Raw genomic sequence first — 18,778 nt, forward strand, 5'->3', positions numbered from 1 at the left:
GAAGAAAATAGGAAGTGAAAACTACTAATTTCATCAAAGCAAGTCTTGCCAAGCTGGGATTGGATGGGCTCTGCTTGGCCCCAGAAGGTAGAACGAGGAGGATGAGGCAGATTTCAACAATGGCCACCATCATTGGCGTAACCACAAGAAGCTCTCTCAAAGGACAAAGAAGAGGTCCAAAATGGTACCCATGATAACCACAAAACGCCCACAGTGATGACAGTGACAGAGCAGACTCCAAAAAGAGAAGCAGGGGAAAATCAATGTGGGCTAATAGGAACAGGCAGTCTTTATCCATCTAAAATGCCAGGAACCTTATGTTTCTAAGCAAAAAGGATTCAAATCCTCTAAAAGCTTCTTTAACTATCATCATATCTTCCTGAACTACACCAAAAATAGTCTGAATGAATACATTTCAAACTTGTTTCTGACTTCATACTCTCATTCTCAAATTAATTCATTTTCCCTGAAGAACCTTCAAGTGTATTTCAAAAGAATGAAAACTATAGTTATTTTAACTTAAGAACATAAAAATATATTTTCCTATTTATCTTTTGTAAAACTTGGGAATCTTTTCCACATTTCTTTTAATTCAATGAGAAAGTCAGTAGCTCAGTAACACAACTCAACTAGGATACAGAATTCACTGGTGATAGAACTACATTCCTAATCATTTTTAGCATTTCATTTGACTACTCTGGCTATGCATAACTCTAAATTTAAGCCCACAGGAGCAATAGGTGAACCTCTTTCTCTTTAATTACCTTGGGAGGAAAGGAAAAAAGGAGGAAGAAGACAGAACCCATTAGACAAAAATGTAGGACAGGGTTTATTTAGGCAAATTAGTATTATCAGTGCTCGTAACAGCAGTACCAGATCCCAAACTAAACTACAAAGTAGTTTAAGTGTCAAAATAATGATAAAGGTTAGAGAGGTTCATCATTAGAACAGAGTAAATATATATATATCTACAGAAGCAAATTAATATAATGCCCTAGTGTTTGATAAATCCAAAGTCCACATCTAGTGGGACATAAATTTGACAAAAACTGCGGGGAAAAATGAAAAGTAGTCTGGCAGAAATAAGATTTAGACCAGCATTCACACTATATACTGAGATAAGAGCCAAATGGGTTAATGACTGAGACATAAAGGGTGATGTCATAAACAAATTAGAGAAGCAAGGAAGAAATTAAATTAACTAAAATATTATAAATTAGAAATGTATAGAGATGGGAAGAGTTCAGGATCAAATAGAGGGGAAAGAAGATCACAGAAGATAAAATGGACAAATTTGATTGCACAAAATTTAAGTTTTTGCAAAACCAAAACCAAAGCAATGGAAATGAGAAGGGAAGCAAGTAAGTGGGGAAAAAAAATCTTTGTAGCAAGTTTCTCTGACAAAGGTTTGAATTCTATAATATATAGGTAAATGATTCAAATTTATAAGAATAAGGGTCATTCTCAATTGATGGTCAAAGGATATGAACATACGGTTCTCAAAGGAAAAAATCAAAACTCTCAATAGTCACATGGGGAAAAATATTCTCCAGATCACTAGTAATTGGAGAAATGAATCTTAAAACAACTCTAGGATACATAATAAGATTGGCAAAGTTGGCAAAAAAAGAAAATGATCAATGTTGGAGGAGCTATAAGAAAAAAGGAACATTAATGCTCTGTTGGTGAATTAGTCAAGCCATTCTGGAAAGTGGTTTGGAATTATGTCCAAAAAGCCACTAAACTACACACATACCCTCTGACCTAACAATATGACTACTAATTCTATACCCCAAGGAGATCAAAGAAAAGGGGGAATGGATCTATATGTGTAAAAATATTTATATCAGATTTTTTGGGTAGTGCCAAAAAACTGGAAACTAAGGAGTTGTCCATCAATTGGTGAATGGCTAAACCAATTATGGCTCATGAATATAACAGAATACCACTGTGCTGGTGTGATTAAAAGGAAGGTTTCAGAGAAAACTGAGAAGATTTGTATGAAATGAGACTGAGTAAAGTGAATAGAACCAGGAGAACAATTTTTACGATAACATTATAATCAAACAACTTTGAAAGGCTCAAGAACTACGATGAATGCAATGACCAAGCATGATTCCAGAGGGCAGATAATGAAGCATGCTATCCATTTCCTCAGAGAGGGGACAGGCTTCAGATACAGAATGAAACATATTTTTGGAAATGGTCAGTATAGGAATTTGTTTTGCTTGACTATGCATGTTTGTTGTGTAGATTTCGCTTTTTCTTTTTTTCCTTTTTGCAAGTGGAGAGAAGGGAGGGAGAAAAAATAGATTTTTGTTGACTAAAAAAACCAGAATTTAAATAAAAAAAAAACCATATGAATATACTATCATACAGTACTAATGACTTCAACAACCTTATAAACTGAGTACTATTGAAGTCCTGAAGTACTATTTACTATAGCTCAGCAGAATGACTTACACTTTTTGAAGTGAATCATTGATTCAAATGCAAAGGAAGAAGTATTCGAATTAGAGGAAAAAACATGACCAGAAAATACAAAATTAGGAAGAAATAAAGTATATACTGTGAGGTGTCGCCACAAGGACACTGGTCTAATTAACATGTTGAGAAAGAGCAGATAATCAATTTGAAGAGGTAGGATTAGGACAGATTATAGAGGGAGGTTCTGAGAACCAAACACAAGAGGAGTTCAGATTTGATGCTAATTAGCAATAGAAGTAGGTTAGGAAGAGAGAATAGTCCCAGAGTGGTTTACAGAATAGATGGAGAGAAAAAAGGCCTGAGGGCAGGAAGATCAGTAAAGGAAGCAGCAGCACTAATTCAGGCAAGAGCCAGTGGCATATTATCTGCTCATATCAACGAGAAACAAAAGTAAACAAGCTAAAACTTAAGAAAAAAAAAAAAAAAACCACTTTCATTGTCTGACACGGGGTCAAAACAGATTCCGTTCAAAGTTCTATACCTGCTAAATATAGCCGAACAAGTGTTTAAGCAAGTACCTACTGGGTGCCAGGCACTATGCTAAGTGCTATGCATAGACAGGATGATTACCCTAAAATCCTAAACTAAAATATAAACCAAAACATGTTCAAAGATTAAATATAAATCAAAGATTAAATTATGTTCAGCATACTTTTACTGGATGTTAATTCTTTGGAAAAATACAGAACATAAATTCACTGTATGATATAGAGAACCCCATATAACACATTTTATATAACATGTTCTTGACATAACATTGTTTTCCCTTACTCTCTAAATTTATTTTTAGCAGGCAGCATTTTAAAATCCTACAAGCCTACCTACCCCCCCATTCTTAGGTTAAGAAATTGGCAGGGAGCCAAAAAGCTGAGGGGAAGGAGAGAACGTGGGAACAGTATCTGAGGGGTGTTTCTTCAATAAGAAATAATAGAGTTGAGGGTGAGAGATTTTCAGATGTGGAGAAAACTGAAGTTGGAGGAATTGTTAAACTCCCACATCATCAATGAGCTGACTGAACAGGAATTGATAGACACAGAAGGCCTGTATTAAGAGAGTGAAAGGAGAGGAAGACAAAAAACCAAAATAAACAAAACTTGACAACAGGATCTATTTAAAGGGGACATATACATAGGTTTCGCAGGATTTAAAGCTAGAAAAGAGCTTAGAGATAAACCATCTATTCCAACTGCCTCTTTTTACAGATGAGATGAAACTTCTGAGAGAAGCAAGCTAGCTTTGATCACACAGGTGGGATTCCAACTCTAGTCCTCAGACTCTAAAGCTACGATGTTTCTCCTAAAAACATTTTCTCTTTCATGAATCCTAATGAATTCTGGGGGACAGCGGCCAAATCGGCACCAAACTATGGTAAGCTGTGAGTAAATACCAATGAGACAGAAAGAATGAAATTCTCTTAAGACAATTGTGTAACCAACACACATGCTGGTGCTTCATAACTTAGGGAGTAAGTGATTCTGGTTGCTGGAGCAGTGGGGTAAAATTTGCCAGCATTACCAAGCATACCCAGGCATCTTCAGTCTTGCTCCTAAGTTGTTCTGTATAAGAACCAGGGACATCATGGGAATGGGGGAAAAAAACCAAACAAACAAAAAACAAAATTCTTCACCCCAGCTCCTTTCAAGTTTGCTGAGTAGAATACTTAGAATTATTTGAAGGAGATTCAAGCTAATAATGTAAGGGTAATGTAATAGTGAAAAGAACTTTGGGTTACCAAGATAAGGTCAAAATGGGTACGTGATTTATATATAAAGGGTGATGCCATAAGTAAATTAGGAGGAATAGTTTACCTGTCAGATCTATGGAGAAGGGAAGAATTTATGACTAAACAAGAGATAGAGAGTACTGAGATGAAAAATGAATAATTTTGATTCTGTTAAATTTTTAAAGTTTGCACAAACAGAATCAATGAAACCAAGATTAGAAGCAGAAAGTTAGGAAATATTTTTTATAGCAAATATCTCTGATAAAGGCTTCATTTCTCAAATATATAGTGAACTGAGTCAAATTTATAAGAATACAAGTCATTCCCCAATTGAGAATAGTCAAAGGATATAAACAGGAAGTTTTCAAATGAAGAAATCAAAGCTATCTATAGTCATATAAAAAAAGCATTCTAAATCATGATTAATTAGAGAAATGCAAACAAACAACTCCGAGGTACCATCTCACATCTATTAGATTGGCTAATATGACAGAAAAGGAAAATGATAAATGTTGGAGGGGATGTGGGAAAATTGGGACACTAATGCAATGTTGGTAGAGTTGTGAACTGATCCAACCATTCTCAAGAACAATTTGGAACTATGCTCAACGGGCAATCAAATTGTGTATACCCTTTGATCCAGCAATACCACTGTATCTCAAAGATTTTTTTAAAAAAGGAAAAGGACCTATTTGTACAAAAATATTTATAGCAGCTCTTTTTGTGGTGGCAAAGAATTGGAAATCGAGGGAATACTTGTCAATTGGAGAATGACTGAACAAGATGTAGTAGGTGATTATAAAAGAATACTACTATGCCATAAGAAATGACAAACAGGCGCAGCTAGGTAGTGCCGTGGATAAAGCACTGGCCCTGGATTCAGGAGGACCTGAGTTCAAATCCGGCCTCAGACACTTAACACTTACTAGCTGTGTGATCCTGGGCAAGTCACTTAACCCTCACTGCCCAGAAAGAAAGAAAGAAAGAAAGAAAGAAAGAAAGAAAGAAAGAAAGAAAGAAAGAAAGAAAGAAAGAAAGAAAGAAAGAAAGAAAGAAATGACAAGCAGACTGATTTCAGAAAAACCTGGAAATATTTATATGAACTGATGCAACTGAAGTGAGCAGAACCAGGAGAACATTGTAAACAATAACAGTAATATTGTACAATGATTAACTATGAATGAGTTATTCTCAGCAATACAATGAGCCAAGACAATTACAAAGGCCTCATGATGAAAAATGCTATCCACCTCCAAAGAAAGAACTGATGGAATCTGAATGCAGTTTGAAGCATACTATTTTTCACTTTATTTTGTGTGTGTGTGTGTGTTGTTTCTTTCCCTTTTGGTCTGTTTCTTCTTTCACAACATGACTAATATGGAAATATGTCTTACATGATTGCACATATATAACCTATATCAAATTGCTTAGGGAGGAAGGCAGTAAGGGAGGCAGAAAATTTGGAACTCAAAAAATGTTTTTAAATGAATGTTAAAAATTGTCTTTACATGTAATTGGGAAAAACATAAAATACTTTTTTAAAAGAAAGAAAGAAAATGAATTTGGGGGCATAGCTCAGATAAGAATTAAGACTTGGGGGCAGCTAGGTGGCACAGTGGATAAAGCACTGGCCCTGGATTCAGGAGTTCCTGAGTTCAAATCCGGCCCCAGACACTTGACACTTACTAGCTGCGTGACCCTGGGCAAGTCACTTAAGCCCCATTGCCCCGCAAAAAAAAAAAAAGAAAAAAAAGAATGAAGACTTAAAGAACCTTAGCAGCAGCAGCGAAAGAGCAATTCAAAAGACAGACATGAAAATGTCTAAGGGCTTCTCTAGCTAGGAGCCTATGTTTGGGAACTGCATCACAAAAGAGCTTAAGTATAGTATAGAGTTATAAAAGTTAAAGAGTTGGCAGAACTTCTTCTAAGGGAAAAAGCTGAATTGCATCTAATGACCAGTGGGTGGTAGCAGAGAGCAGAAGCACCTAAGTAGAGATACCCAACAGAAAACAATTCTACTACCAGAGAATATCAGTACTGCTATGGAACTGGAGATAGAAGCTACCCAGGTTACTTAGGTATGTTTCTTGACCATACGTATGGCCTACAGATGTGTTCTTCCACATCGTGATCCTCTGTCTCTTCCCTCTAATCATGGTGGCATATGATAACGTGGAAGGGCAAGTTATGTGAATGGGGAAAGTCTTTTTTGTCACTTATTTTTACTATGTTGTTTGGCTGTTGTTTGTTTTGAACTTCTGTACCTTCTGGTTAGCTCTCGAATCAAATATGTTGGTGGGGACTTGTGACTGAATGGTTCGGAGTGCATACTGACCCAACAAAAAGTGATTGGCACTAGTTTTCTGGGGGCTGTAACAACTCTGAAAATGTGGGGAGGGCATAACTGCAGTCTTCATGGGGAAAAGGAATTTGGCAAAAATGAGAATTACAGAGAAGCAGATCTTTCTTTCAGCTTAAGGAAGAACTTCAAGCAATCATAGCTCTCCCAAAATGGGATGGCCCATTTCATCAAATGATGTGCTTCTATCCCTGGAAATCTTCACACTGAGGCTGAATGATCAGTAATCTAATCAGGGATTCTAGAAAAAGTGATTGTTTCACAAGGGATTAGACTAAATGACCCTTTGAAATCCCTGCCAATTCCAAGATACTAGGAATCTATGACTCTCTGCTTTGGCCATCCAAAACTGTATTTATATAGATATGTGTACATGTGTATGTATATGTATTTATGTATATTTATATGTTTATATATAAAAATATAATTTAATTTGACTGAGCAAATTTTTATTATTGGGGGTCCGTTATGTGCCAGATGCTTAAAATTCAAAGACAGAAACAAATTATTCCCTGACCTCAGGGAGCTTACATTCCACTGAGCATTGTGGAATGATGGTTTTCTCTTCCTTACTAAACTATAAACTCCTTATAGAATTAGCAGTAATATCTGGTACAACTTCGCATCAGGTACAGTCCATAAAGGCGATGAATGTTAAAATGAAGAGGGTGGGAGGGGTTAAGACTATAAGCACATGATAAAAATACTAATTATGGATTTTATAAACTGTCTGGGGATATATTAAGCCAGTACTTTATGAAATAAAGTCCTGTACTTATTCACTGGATCATTTCCATTGTTAAGCTACAATGTCTCAGTCTCTGGACTGAGGCATCTTCTAAAATTGTCCAGGGCCCGTGTTTCCTTTTCTCTCTTCTTTAGTGATTTCATTTGATTTCTGTGGATTTAATTATCATTTCCATGCAAATAACTGGCAAACACACCCACACACCCACACGCAATATCAAGAAAAAACTGCACTAAGACTTTGGGGACGCTGTGTGCATGTTTCAGCAGTAAGGACGCTCAGATCCTACGTGATTGTGGACAGGGAATGTTTAATCTTCTGGAAAAGGACTATCTCCTCACCCAGACCTTTGATTCTAGCAGAAGGATTACTTCATCCGAAATAAGTCAATAAACAATGGAGAGAAGACAACACTTATCTCAAAACAAGGTCAGAAATGTTTAGTTTTTGCATCACTATGCTCCTGGTGTTCTCATTAACTACGTCTACACTGCTGGTACAAAACCTGAACATATAAACGATGCAGAAAATACAGACCTAGACATAATGGAAGAAATCACATTCACTTCCTTTTCCTGACCAGTGACAAAGGTGGTATGAATGAATGGAAAGAATGAATTGTGAATCAGGAAGGCTGGGCCATAGACCGGCTTCAGCCACTATCTCTATGACCTGAGGCAAGTCACTTAACCTTCTGGCTGGTTTCCTCATCTATAAAATGAGGGAGTTGGACAGGAAGAAGGTGTCTAAGGGTTTTACAATGCCTTGAAATAGTAGGTGCTTAATAAATGTTATGTTCAATCAAATTCTACCTCAACGATTCCATACCACAGAAACAGAAAATCTTGGAGTGAGATGGGACTTTAGAGCTCATCTAATTTAAACTTGGGAGGTAATAAATCCTAGGAATTCTACTCCTGTCAGACCACATCTAGAATATGAATTCCTCAACTGAGCCATGAATTTCCTCTGCAACACTTCTGTCAAGTTGGAACAACCATGTTCCAAAGCAGCAAGTTCCATTTTTGGACAGCTTTACTTGTCAGAAGGGTTTGGGCTTTTTCCCCCTCTTATATTAAGCAAAACCCTGAAAGTTCCTCCCATTGGGCAAAGATTTTCCTCAGGCCAAGGAGGAGATTATTCCATCTCCCAAATACAGTGATTACATTCCCCTTAAATCCTTTCTTCTGAGGCTAAAAATCCCCATTTGCTTCAAGCATTCCTTGGATGAGAGAATTTCAACTCCATCCCTATCACCCTCACCATCCCAGTAACCTTTCTCTATATATGCCTTACTTTATCAATGTCATTAAAATGTGCAACCCAGAGCTGAACACCAAACTTAAATGTGACCTGACTAGAGCAGAATACAGTGTAACTGTCTCCTTCTAAACAATATGCTTCTATTAATGCAATCTGAGATCTCATTAGTGTTTCTGGCTGTCAGGAGACAAAATGTGGACTCATACTAAGTTTACAAAAACATTCAAATCCCTAGGGTCTTTTATAAGGCTCACCATGGTTAAATGACTTATCCAAGATCACAAAGGTAGTTGATTCCAGGGTTGAACCTTGTACCCGGGTTTCCTGACTCCTAGTCTAGTGTTCTTACAACTATAAAAGTCTGCCTATATATCACAAAGAGAAATAGGTTCTTTTACATTTTATGTTAAATAATAATTAATACAAAATTAAATCATGCCAAGTATTAGTTTTAATTTAAGCTATTCACCTTTTACATCTAAAATATGGGAATTCCACTAGACAGCCAACCATCAGATTGTACATAGTTTCAAATGCTGCATCAGAAATTCATTTTAAAAATTCATCTTAAATATGTTAAGTGAACCATTTTTAAGACTTGGCAATAAAATGTGAACTGAAAACTGAAATTTTTAATATTTCAGGATATACTGATATGGTAACCAAATTTAAAATGATGTTTCTCTCTTGGAAAGAAGGGGCAGGTAGGTGGCACAGTGGATATAGCACTGGGTTTGGAATCAGGAAGACTCATCTTCATGAGTTCAAATAGGTCTTCAGATACTCACTGTGGCCCTGGACAAGTCACTTAACCCTGTTTGCCTCTGTTTCCTCATTCGTAAAATGAGCCGAAGAAGGAAGTGGCAAGTCACTCCACTATCTTTGACAAGAAAAACCCCAAATGGGATACTGAGAGTTGGACAAGAGTTAACAATAACTTGGAAGGAAGAAAATCAAGGTATAACTCAAAATTACCAATAGTAGGGGGCAGCTAGGTGGTGAAGTGAATAAAGCACCGGCCCTGGATTCAGGAGGACCTGAGTTCAAATATGGCCTCAAACACTTGACACTTATCAGCTGTGTGACCCTGGGCAAGTCACTTAACCCTCATTGCCCCGAAGGGGGGGGGGGGAAGAAAACCATCAAACAAAATTACCAATAGTAAAAAATAATTTTGAATGCAACAATCAATGAATCAAGAACCCGATAACCCAAATTTACATTGGAAGCCAAAGTCATTACCTCATAAAATGAACATTTGTATCTGTAGTTTATCATAAGAGTGGCAAAGAATAAATGACAACTACAGACACTTCTCAGAACGAATGGTACCTAAAATGCAGCTTTGAAGCACCATGTTTTAAAAGTATCTTTTCAAAATCAAGCAACTTTAAGGAATGTGTGTTGATCGATACCAAATCAACTATTCAAATCACAGTTGAGAAAACTTTAGTCATTATTTTCTACAAAGAAACCATTTACTGTAGTTTGAAGGGTGAAACCTTGAAGGTAGAGCAGCCTATATAGTACGCAAGGACCCAATCCAAGTGGGTTTAATTCAGGTCAGTTACCTCACCCTAAACTTTTTAAACAAGAGACAAACAAACCTAAAGCCATACCAAGTGCAAGGACCTTTTTTCCCACCCCCAAAACACACTTTCCTCTCTTGAATACCTCCCCTTTTCACCTGGAGGAAAGACGTGTAATATGAGAGTCACAGAAAGCAAGTCTTATTTTTATCTTCAGTCCCATTCACTGAGCAAACAAGGGTTAGTTTTGCTGTTGACACCAGACAAACACAAGAACCTCCCCCCCTCCCCCCGACATCTGTCAAACCCTGGTGGTTCACCCACCCCATCCGGCCTTAACAACCTCGACAGGGGCTCTCCCCCGGGACTCGAGGAGCCAACAAGACACTCCAGAAGCGCTACCTGTCATTTCAGCACCAGCTCGACTCCGGGCGGCTCACGGGAACTCTGGGCAAACCCGTCCCGGGTCCAAATTTCAAACAATTAACACATCTCGGGTGGAAGTCCAACCCGATGGACTTAGTGGCCCATCATCTCTCACGCTCGGGAGGCGATCCAGCCTTCCCCAACGCCTCCTCCCTCCATCGCTTGGGCAAGGGGAAGTAACTGGCCAAAAGCACGGTGTAAGCCGGGTACCTGCCAGGGTCGGGGGTGGGGTGGGTGGGAGGCCCTGTCCCCCCCCAACCCACCGACTTGCATCCCCATTCCCTATTTCCCCACCCCCAAATCGGGGCAAGTCCTACTCCGCCTCGTATCCCCAGCACTTAGCACAGTGGCTGACACTTAGTAGGCGTTTAATAAATGTTTATTCAATTGAATTGAATTGAATTGTTGGGGCGGGGGGGGGCGCCGAAGGACAGAAGGAATCCCCTCCTTTCTTGAAACCTGCCGAGGCTTAAGTCGATTTCCCCGCTTCCCTGAAATACCCTCGCGGGAGCCAGCCACAGCTCCCCCATTCCCCAGTAATTTCTCCCTGGGGGAGGGACTGTCCCTTTAAGAGGCAGCAGTCTCCCCTCCCCCATTAAAGGTAGAGATCAATTGGAGAGGGAGAGGGGAGGGTCTGGTGAGTGAATTGGGAACCCTGCACCTTTAAGGTGACAGCAGGAACCTCTGCCGCTCCCCCCTCCCCCGCTCCAGCTGGGGGCAAACGGAGGGAGAACGGTCGCTGGGCGCCTTTAAGAGAGGCTGCCCTGTCAGTCCCGGGGGTGGGGGGCGGGGGGACAGCCGAGGGGGAGGAGGGTCTGTGCCTTTAAGGAAGACTGACCGTCAGAGAGCGCTCGACTGCCCGGGGGCACTGTGCCTTTAAGGGCGTCAACGGTCCCTGAGGGCAGCCGGAGCCCAAGCCGGGGCCCAAAGCCTCTCGGCTCCCCGCCGCCCGGCCAGCCGGAGGGACTCACCGTGGGCGGGCGAGCTGCCCGGAGGGCGCGCGGTCCGGGGCCCCAGCTCTCCTCAGTTTCCGCGGCGGCGGCAGCGGCAGCAGCGGCGGTGGCAGAGGAGGAGGCAACTGCGAGCTCCACTCCAGTAAACAGGCACCTCCGTCCCTGACCTACTTTCTGCCTTCCCTAAATGTCGCACCACTAACCTACTTTCCGACCAATCCGCTCCCCGCCGGCCCAGGCCCGGCCCCCAGCCCACCAATCGTAGAGCCCAACCCCCCTTACTCCTCCCTCCAATGGAGGAGCCAGGAAGCCCGGATACCTGCCTCTCTCCATGAGCCAATCAAAAAGCCCAGAGGGACCCCGGTTCGGCGGCCACGGCTCACCAATCGACGCCCGGCTCCGCGGGCCAGGTTCACCAATCACTGAGTGTCTGGGGAGAGGCTCTGGCCAATAGAAGGACGTCAAGGAGGCGGGGCAACAGGAAGGCTGGCCGGTCTACCTGACGCTTCACCCCAACCAGTCAGCAAGCGCAACTAAGTTCACACCCAGAAAAAGCCTCCAATCAGCGTGGACGCCTCCTTTTCCACCGGGTTCCTCCCCGCCCCACTGCCCCGCTTGTCCGCATTCCTCAGCCAGCAGCGGGGTGAGCACCTGTTACCTCCGGTGACCCTGCATTACCCGATGTCGAGTCATTCCATCTCGACCTTCCAGCTCCGGGCTGACTACGGGGCTGCGGCGCCCGCAGTTGGAATTGGCCCTCACTCCCAGGTTCTCCTCAGTCCACGGCTCTTTCTCCCTGCACACCCCGGAAGCTTTCTAGCCCACCGACTCATTTTGTCTCCCTCGGTGCCTTGGACCCTGGGTGCTTAAGGTTACCGCAGCCATCGGGCATGCAGATGAGGAAACTGAGGCACGTAGTAGTTATATGGCCTTTCAGAGGTCAGGCATTGAAACTGACCTATGAAAAATAGCGAGGTCTTTTTCTAGCTATTTAGGGTTTGACACTGTCCTCGAAAGCACAGCAAGAGGTCGGGAGGGCGAGTGGCTTTGTCAACGTGCATTTCTTAAGTATTCACTTCGTGCCAAGCATTGGTCACTGAGTGACCAGTCGCTTGTTATGCTCATTCGGGTGCATAGATTTTGAATTGGAAGGAATGTCAGGCCAACCCCTTACTTCACAGAGGAAGAAATTAAGCAGTTATTGGTGCTCGGCATGTGCAGAAAACTGTGCTGGGTTCTGAAGGTCCAAAGACAAACATTAAAAAGCAAAAAACAATTTCCACTCTTAAGCTTCATTTTGTAGGTTTGAAGGATCGCTGCAAGCATGCAAAAAAGTATGCTTAAGGAAAATTGAGGAGAAGGCACTGACCAGGAAAAACATCGAGGAAGTAATGCCAGACAAATCTTTAGGAAAGCTTGTTGTTTGTCCTTCGTTCATCGGGGTGATGCCACTTGCAGTGAATTGGATTCAAGTCGGAGGGCTGTGCAAGGTCACCAACCTCACTCTCTCCTCCAGAGCCATCTGGGTCCAATGGCAAGCTATAGATCATGACGACTAGAGATTAAGGCAATTGGGGTTAAGTGACTTGCCCAAGGTCACACAGCTAGCGTCTGGGGCGAGATTTGAACTCAGGTCCTCCTACCTTCAGGGCCAGCACTCTACTGCACCATCTAGATGCCCCAACGATTGAATTTAGGAAAAGCTAAATTTAGGAAAGCTAAAGAGAGAGGTTATGACCAAATTGGAAAGAGTTTTAGATGTCAGGGGTTACGATTCACATTTTATCAAAGAGGCAAAAGGGAGCTGGTACTAGAGATTCTTAAACAGAAAAGTGATGTGGGAGTAGGGAAGTGATTCTTGAATCGGGAAAATGACTTTTGATGCTCTGTAGAAAAGTGGATGGAAGAAGGGGTAGGGCTGGGGGATTGGAAACAAGACCAATTAGGTCTGATGAGGGTCTGAACCAACATAGTTACCAGTGTGAGAGGTGAGAAGAGAACAGGAAAACTCTTAGGAAGGTAGAATTAACAATACTTGGTAACTGATTGAATATGGGAAGGTGGGGGGTACTGTAAAGAATGAGGAAAGAAACTGGAAACCTGTCTACCTAGAAGCATGTTGTCCCCAATAGTAATAGGGAAGTCAGGAGGAGCATGTTTAAGGGAGGGGAAGATAATGAGTATCATTTTGAGTTGAATTTGAGATGCCTAGTAGACATCTAGGTGGAGGTATTCAGTAGGCTGCTGGTAATATAGAGCTATCTCAGAGATTTGTGTCATGGACCCCTTTGGCAATCTAATGAAGCCAATGGATCCTTTATCACATATTTTAAATGCATAAAATTAAATTTGTAAGATTACAAAGGAAACTAATTATATTGAAAGGAAGTTATCTAAATCTTTTTTTTAAGTTAATGAACCCTAGGTTAAGAACCCCCAGACTATATCAAAAGAGGGATTAGGACTGCATATATAAATTTGAGAAGAAATAAATCGAGGTAGGTTGACTGTCCACCCCATCTCCTGATTCCTGGAATTACTCCTTTATAGACTATAAAATAGAAAACAGGACTGCCTGGTACATCTTTTTATCCCCTACAGGGACTGACTACCTTGCAAGAATTTGGAAGTCAATAAAAGTAGTATGCATTTTAAGGTCAGTCAGTCAACATCATTTACAGAGCTACCTGCTATCTCATGTACTTTAGGGGGAGATGAAATAAATAAAAGTGCTTGGTCACAAGTAGCTTGCATTTTTTCCCCATTTATTTATTTATCCATTCATTCTTTCTTTCATTTATTTATTTATTTATTTGTTCATTATTTACTTTTTGCAGGGTAATGAGGCTTAAGTGACTTGCCCAGGGTCACACAGCTAGTAAGTGTTAAGTGTCTGAGGCTGGATTTGAACTCAGGTCTTCCTGAATCCAGGACTGGTACTTTATCCATTATGCCTCCTAGCTGCCCCCTGTAGCTTGCATTTTAATTGGAATCTTCACGATTTATCTTCTGGATCTGTTCCAACTTCATCACACCCTGGTTTTTACTTTCTTCTAACTCTCTTGGTTTACCCACTCCTTTCTCCAGGCCCTTTTCTTTTTATTCATTATAACGACAGCTGTAATTTTATATGTAATTTTATACTTTCCATAGTACTTGATTACCGATTCATGGATGTACTAAGTCTTCAGGAATTGGAAGATCTGGAAGATACTGATTACTTGAGCCACTGTCAGTGATATCAGAAAGATCAGAACAGAGGAGGTACCTAAGAACTAGAGGGCATATAATAATAGCCAGCATTACAAATTGCTCTACAGATATCATCTCTTGGAATCCTCACAACAATCCTAGAAGGCAGGTGCTATTACGAGCCCCATTTTACAGAGAAAACTGAGGCAGACAGAAGTTAACTCACTTGCCCAGGGTCATAACAGTAATTATCTGAGACCAGATTTGCGTTTAGGTTTTTGTAACCCAGCACTCTATCCACTATCCTGCCTATAGCTGCCTGGCCGAATTTAAAGTTTCAGGTTTCAAAAAGGGGAAGATAATGAAACCTATGAACTATAAATCAGTACGCTTGACTTCAATTCTTTGGAAAATCTATTACTAGAATATTGCAGAATTGCTGGTCCTTTAATCTTTTACTTAAAAAGAGACCATGGGGTCAGCTAGGTGGCACAGTGGATATAGCACTGGCCCTGGAGTCAGGAGGACCTGAGTTCAAATCCAGCCTCAGACACTTAACACTTACTAGCTGTGTGACCCTGGGCAAGTCACTTAACCCTCATTGCCTCACCAAAAAATAAAAAATAAATAAAATAAATAAAAAGAGACCATGTAAGCAACATTGGCCTTGGAGTATAGAAAACCTGGGTTCACATCTCATCTCTGGCATATATTGGCCATTTGACTTTAGACAAATCACTTAAACTCTCAGAGCCCGGGGGGAAGTCTCTTAAGGATGTAAGTTGCAAGGGGGGGGGGGTAGTGCTGATCTACTTTGGCAGAGGAAATTCCTTGCCTGGAGCTCCCACTATGAAATCACAGGTGAGATTTAAAAAATCATTGATATCTTTGTTTTGGCATTACCTTCATTTCTGAATATATACTTACTTCTTTCTCTACCTATGCAGAGATACTTTTCTTTTAGCACTCTGTCTTTGGGGGTGATCTGCTTTCATCCAATGACCCAAAGTCTATGATCCTTTCAAATATATTAAAGATCTATTAAAATACAGTTTACTTTTGATGATTTAATCAAGATGCCTGGGCCTTCTGTGTTTATATTGGAGTAGGGTTGCAAATGCCTACCTTTATACTTTGTAACAAACTTTATTGAAAAAAGGGAAAGAAAAAAGTGATACAGTAAAACCATCGACCATGTCTTGACAAGATATATAATATAGTATATTATATTGTAGTCTGTGAACTTGACCTTTTTTGTGGGGGGGATTTGTAATGTATCTTGATGATTGCATTTCAGTATAATTGGTTTCCTTTGTAATCCTAGATATTTTATTTTATGCATTTAAACATTTTATTCTGAGAAGGTGTCTATAGGCCCGTCATACACAGAAAGGTTGAATTCCTACTCTAGAATGTATTATTAAAGAAATAGTAGTGCATGTTTAGATAAGGAAGTGGTAATCACAATAACTAGAGTGGCTTTATTCAGAACAGGTTATACCAGACTTACCTAGTATCCTTTGTACATTTTTCATGAAATGAGTCCCATCTGGCCTTTATACCAACCCTGTGAGAAAAGCCATAAAACAAAACAAAGAACATTTATTAATTCCTCAGTATGTGACAGGCACTGTGTACTACATGTCACAGTGGATAGAGCATGGGGTCTGAAGTCAGGAAGACCAGATACTTCCTAGCTGAGCGACCCTGGGCAAGTCAGAGTCTGCCTCAGCTCCCTCATTTGTAAGTAAAGGGTTGAATTTGGTCTCTAAGATCCATTTCAGCTCTAAATATATGAGTATATATAAGTATATACGAGAGGCGCAGCTAGGTGGAGCAGTGGATAGAGCACTGGCCCTGGATTCAGGAGGACCTGAGTTCAAATCTGGCCTAAGACACTTAACACTTACTAGCTGTGTGACCCTGGGCAAGTCACTTAACCCCAATTGCCTCACCAAAAAAACAAAACAAACAAAAAAAAATAAGTATATACAAGATCATTTGAGGAAGAGGATATAGAGAGGAACCAGGAGAGGCTTCACATGGAAGGGAGCTCTTGAACTGAGTTTGAAGGAAGCAGGACTCTAGAGACAGAAATAAGAGGTAAGAATATTGTATCTAAAGAACAGCAATATTGCCCATCTCCCTGGATCCCAGACAAAATGTACAGTCCATTTGAAAGGTAGGTTGGAGCTAGGTTTTGAAGGGCTTTAAAAGCCAAACAGAAGAGTTTATATTAGAGGCTAAAGAGAACAAAGAGTCGTTGCAGTTTATTAAATAGGAGAGTCATGTCCTCGAGAGACACTTGAGGCTGGGGGAGTAATCAGAAGTCTGGTCTAGGTGAGAGGTGATAAGGTGCCAAACAAGTGTGGCCTTACAAGCAAGAGGAAAGAAATGGGCGTGAGAGATGTAGTGTGGAGGCAGAAATGACAACGTACAGCCACTGATTGGATTTGTAGAGAAGGCCGAGTGAAGAGTTGAGGATAATATTGGGTGACTACAAGGATGATGGTGGCCTCTAGAGCAATAAGGAAATTCCTAATAAGAGAGGTGAGTTTGGGGGGAAAGAGAAAGAGTTCTGTTTTGGACCCATTGAGATACCAATGAGGCAGCAAGTTTGCAGTTACTCATTGTTCAAAACAATTCTTAATCTGACCCCCTCCTACTTTGCTAGTCTTCTTATACCCTATTCACCCCCCTGGGCTCTTTAATCCAGAGACACCTGTGCCTTGAACAAGGCACTTGGGTTATTTCCACTGCTTGTCCTTTGTCTCTAGAATTCTCTTTCTTCTCTTCCTCCAGCGTCCTTCAAGTGCCAGCTAAAATCCCAGATTCTTCAGGAAGGTTTTCCCCATTTTGCCTTAATGCTAGTGACTTCCCTTTGTTGATTGTCTTCGTCATATATGTAAATAAATCATTTGTACATAATCACTTGCATGTTGTCTCCATTAAACTGCGAGCTTCTTGAGAGCAGGGGATGTCTTTTTCCTCTATATCCTCTAGTACTTAACTCTGTGTGTGGCAGAGAGAGACAGAGAGACAGAGAAAGGGACAGAGGGACAGAGAGACAGAGACAGACACAGACAGAAACAGAGACAGAGACAAAGAGACAGACAGAAAATGTCCTATGTTGTTGTTGTTGTCCTTAATTCTTGAAGAGGAGCATCAGGGTGCTGACATGACTTGCACTGAATTATTGAATTGGATTTAAGTGAGGGAGGGCTGTGCAAGATCACCAACCTCGCTCTCTTCTTCAGAGCCATCTGGGTCCAGTGGCAAGATATACTCCTGGACGACTGGAGATGGCCCACGATGTTTAAGGTAATTGGAGTTAAGTGACTTCTCTAGGGTCACAGAGCTAGTAAGCATCTGAGGTGATATTTGAACTCAGGTCCTCCCAACTTCAGGGCCAGTGCTCTATCCACTCCCCTACCTGCCACAGAGTAAGTGCTTAGTAAATGCCTGTTGGCTGACTGATAGTTGGAGATTCAGGACTGGAACTGAACAGGGAGGCTGGGACTAGATATATTGATCTGAAAGTTATCTGTAATACAGATCATAATTAAACTCATGGGAGCTAATGGAAATGTAGAGAAAGAGAAAGGTCTGGGACAGAGCTTTGGGGTCTCCCCATTGTTAGGGGCTGCAGTATGGATGATGAGCCAACAAAGGAAATCAAGGAGCAGTCAGATGAGGAGAACTAAGTGAGAACAGTGTCACAAAAACTCAGTATTCAGGAAGTGAATATGACCCATAGTATCCAATCCTTCCAAGAGCTTGAAAAGAATGAGAATTTAGAAAAGGCCCTCAGATCTGGCAACTAACAGAGCATTGCTAACTTTGGAGAGAAAACAACAAGGTCAGAAGCCAGATTGCAAAAGGTGGAAAAATGCTTGCAAATGACAGAAGAGAAGAGGCAGAAGCAGCTTCTTCTATGAGTTGGGCTGAGAAACAGAGAAGAGCTAGAGGAGAAGTTGAGGCAGTGCTCAGCTCTGGTGACCACTTCCTCATGGTAGAGTGTAGCTGCTCTAAGGCAAGAACCATTTTTCCTTTGTCTTTGTACCCTCAGCACATAGTGCCATGCACGCAGTATCACTT

General features: G+C 41.0%; 1 protein-coding gene across 11 annotated transcripts in view; it reads right to left on the reverse strand.

Annotated features, from left to right (window-relative positions):
* ARNTL (aryl hydrocarbon receptor nuclear translocator like) overlaps nt 1-11,657 on the reverse strand; it is a 94,037-nt gene extending 82,380 nt beyond the window's left edge. For 7 of the 11 annotated variants that reach the window (XM_043971325.1, XM_043971332.1, XM_043971331.1 and 4 more), the window contains exon 1: nt 11,507-11,656. The gene's annotated coding sequence lies outside the window, so the exon portion shown is untranslated. Of the gene's footprint in view, nt 1-10,511; nt 10,633-11,506 lie in introns of those variants that run through there. The other 4 variants (XM_043971323.1, XM_043971327.1, XM_043971326.1 and 1 more) reach the window with 3 other exon arrangements.
* Between the last annotated feature and the right edge of the window lie 7,121 nt (nt 11,658-18,778).

The sequence above is a fragment of the Dromiciops gliroides genome, chromosome 6 (assembly GCF_019393635.1).
Source record: "Dromiciops gliroides isolate mDroGli1 chromosome 6, mDroGli1.pri, whole genome shotgun sequence".
Classification (NCBI taxonomy): Eukaryota; Metazoa; Chordata; class Mammalia; order Microbiotheria; family Microbiotheriidae; genus Dromiciops; species Dromiciops gliroides.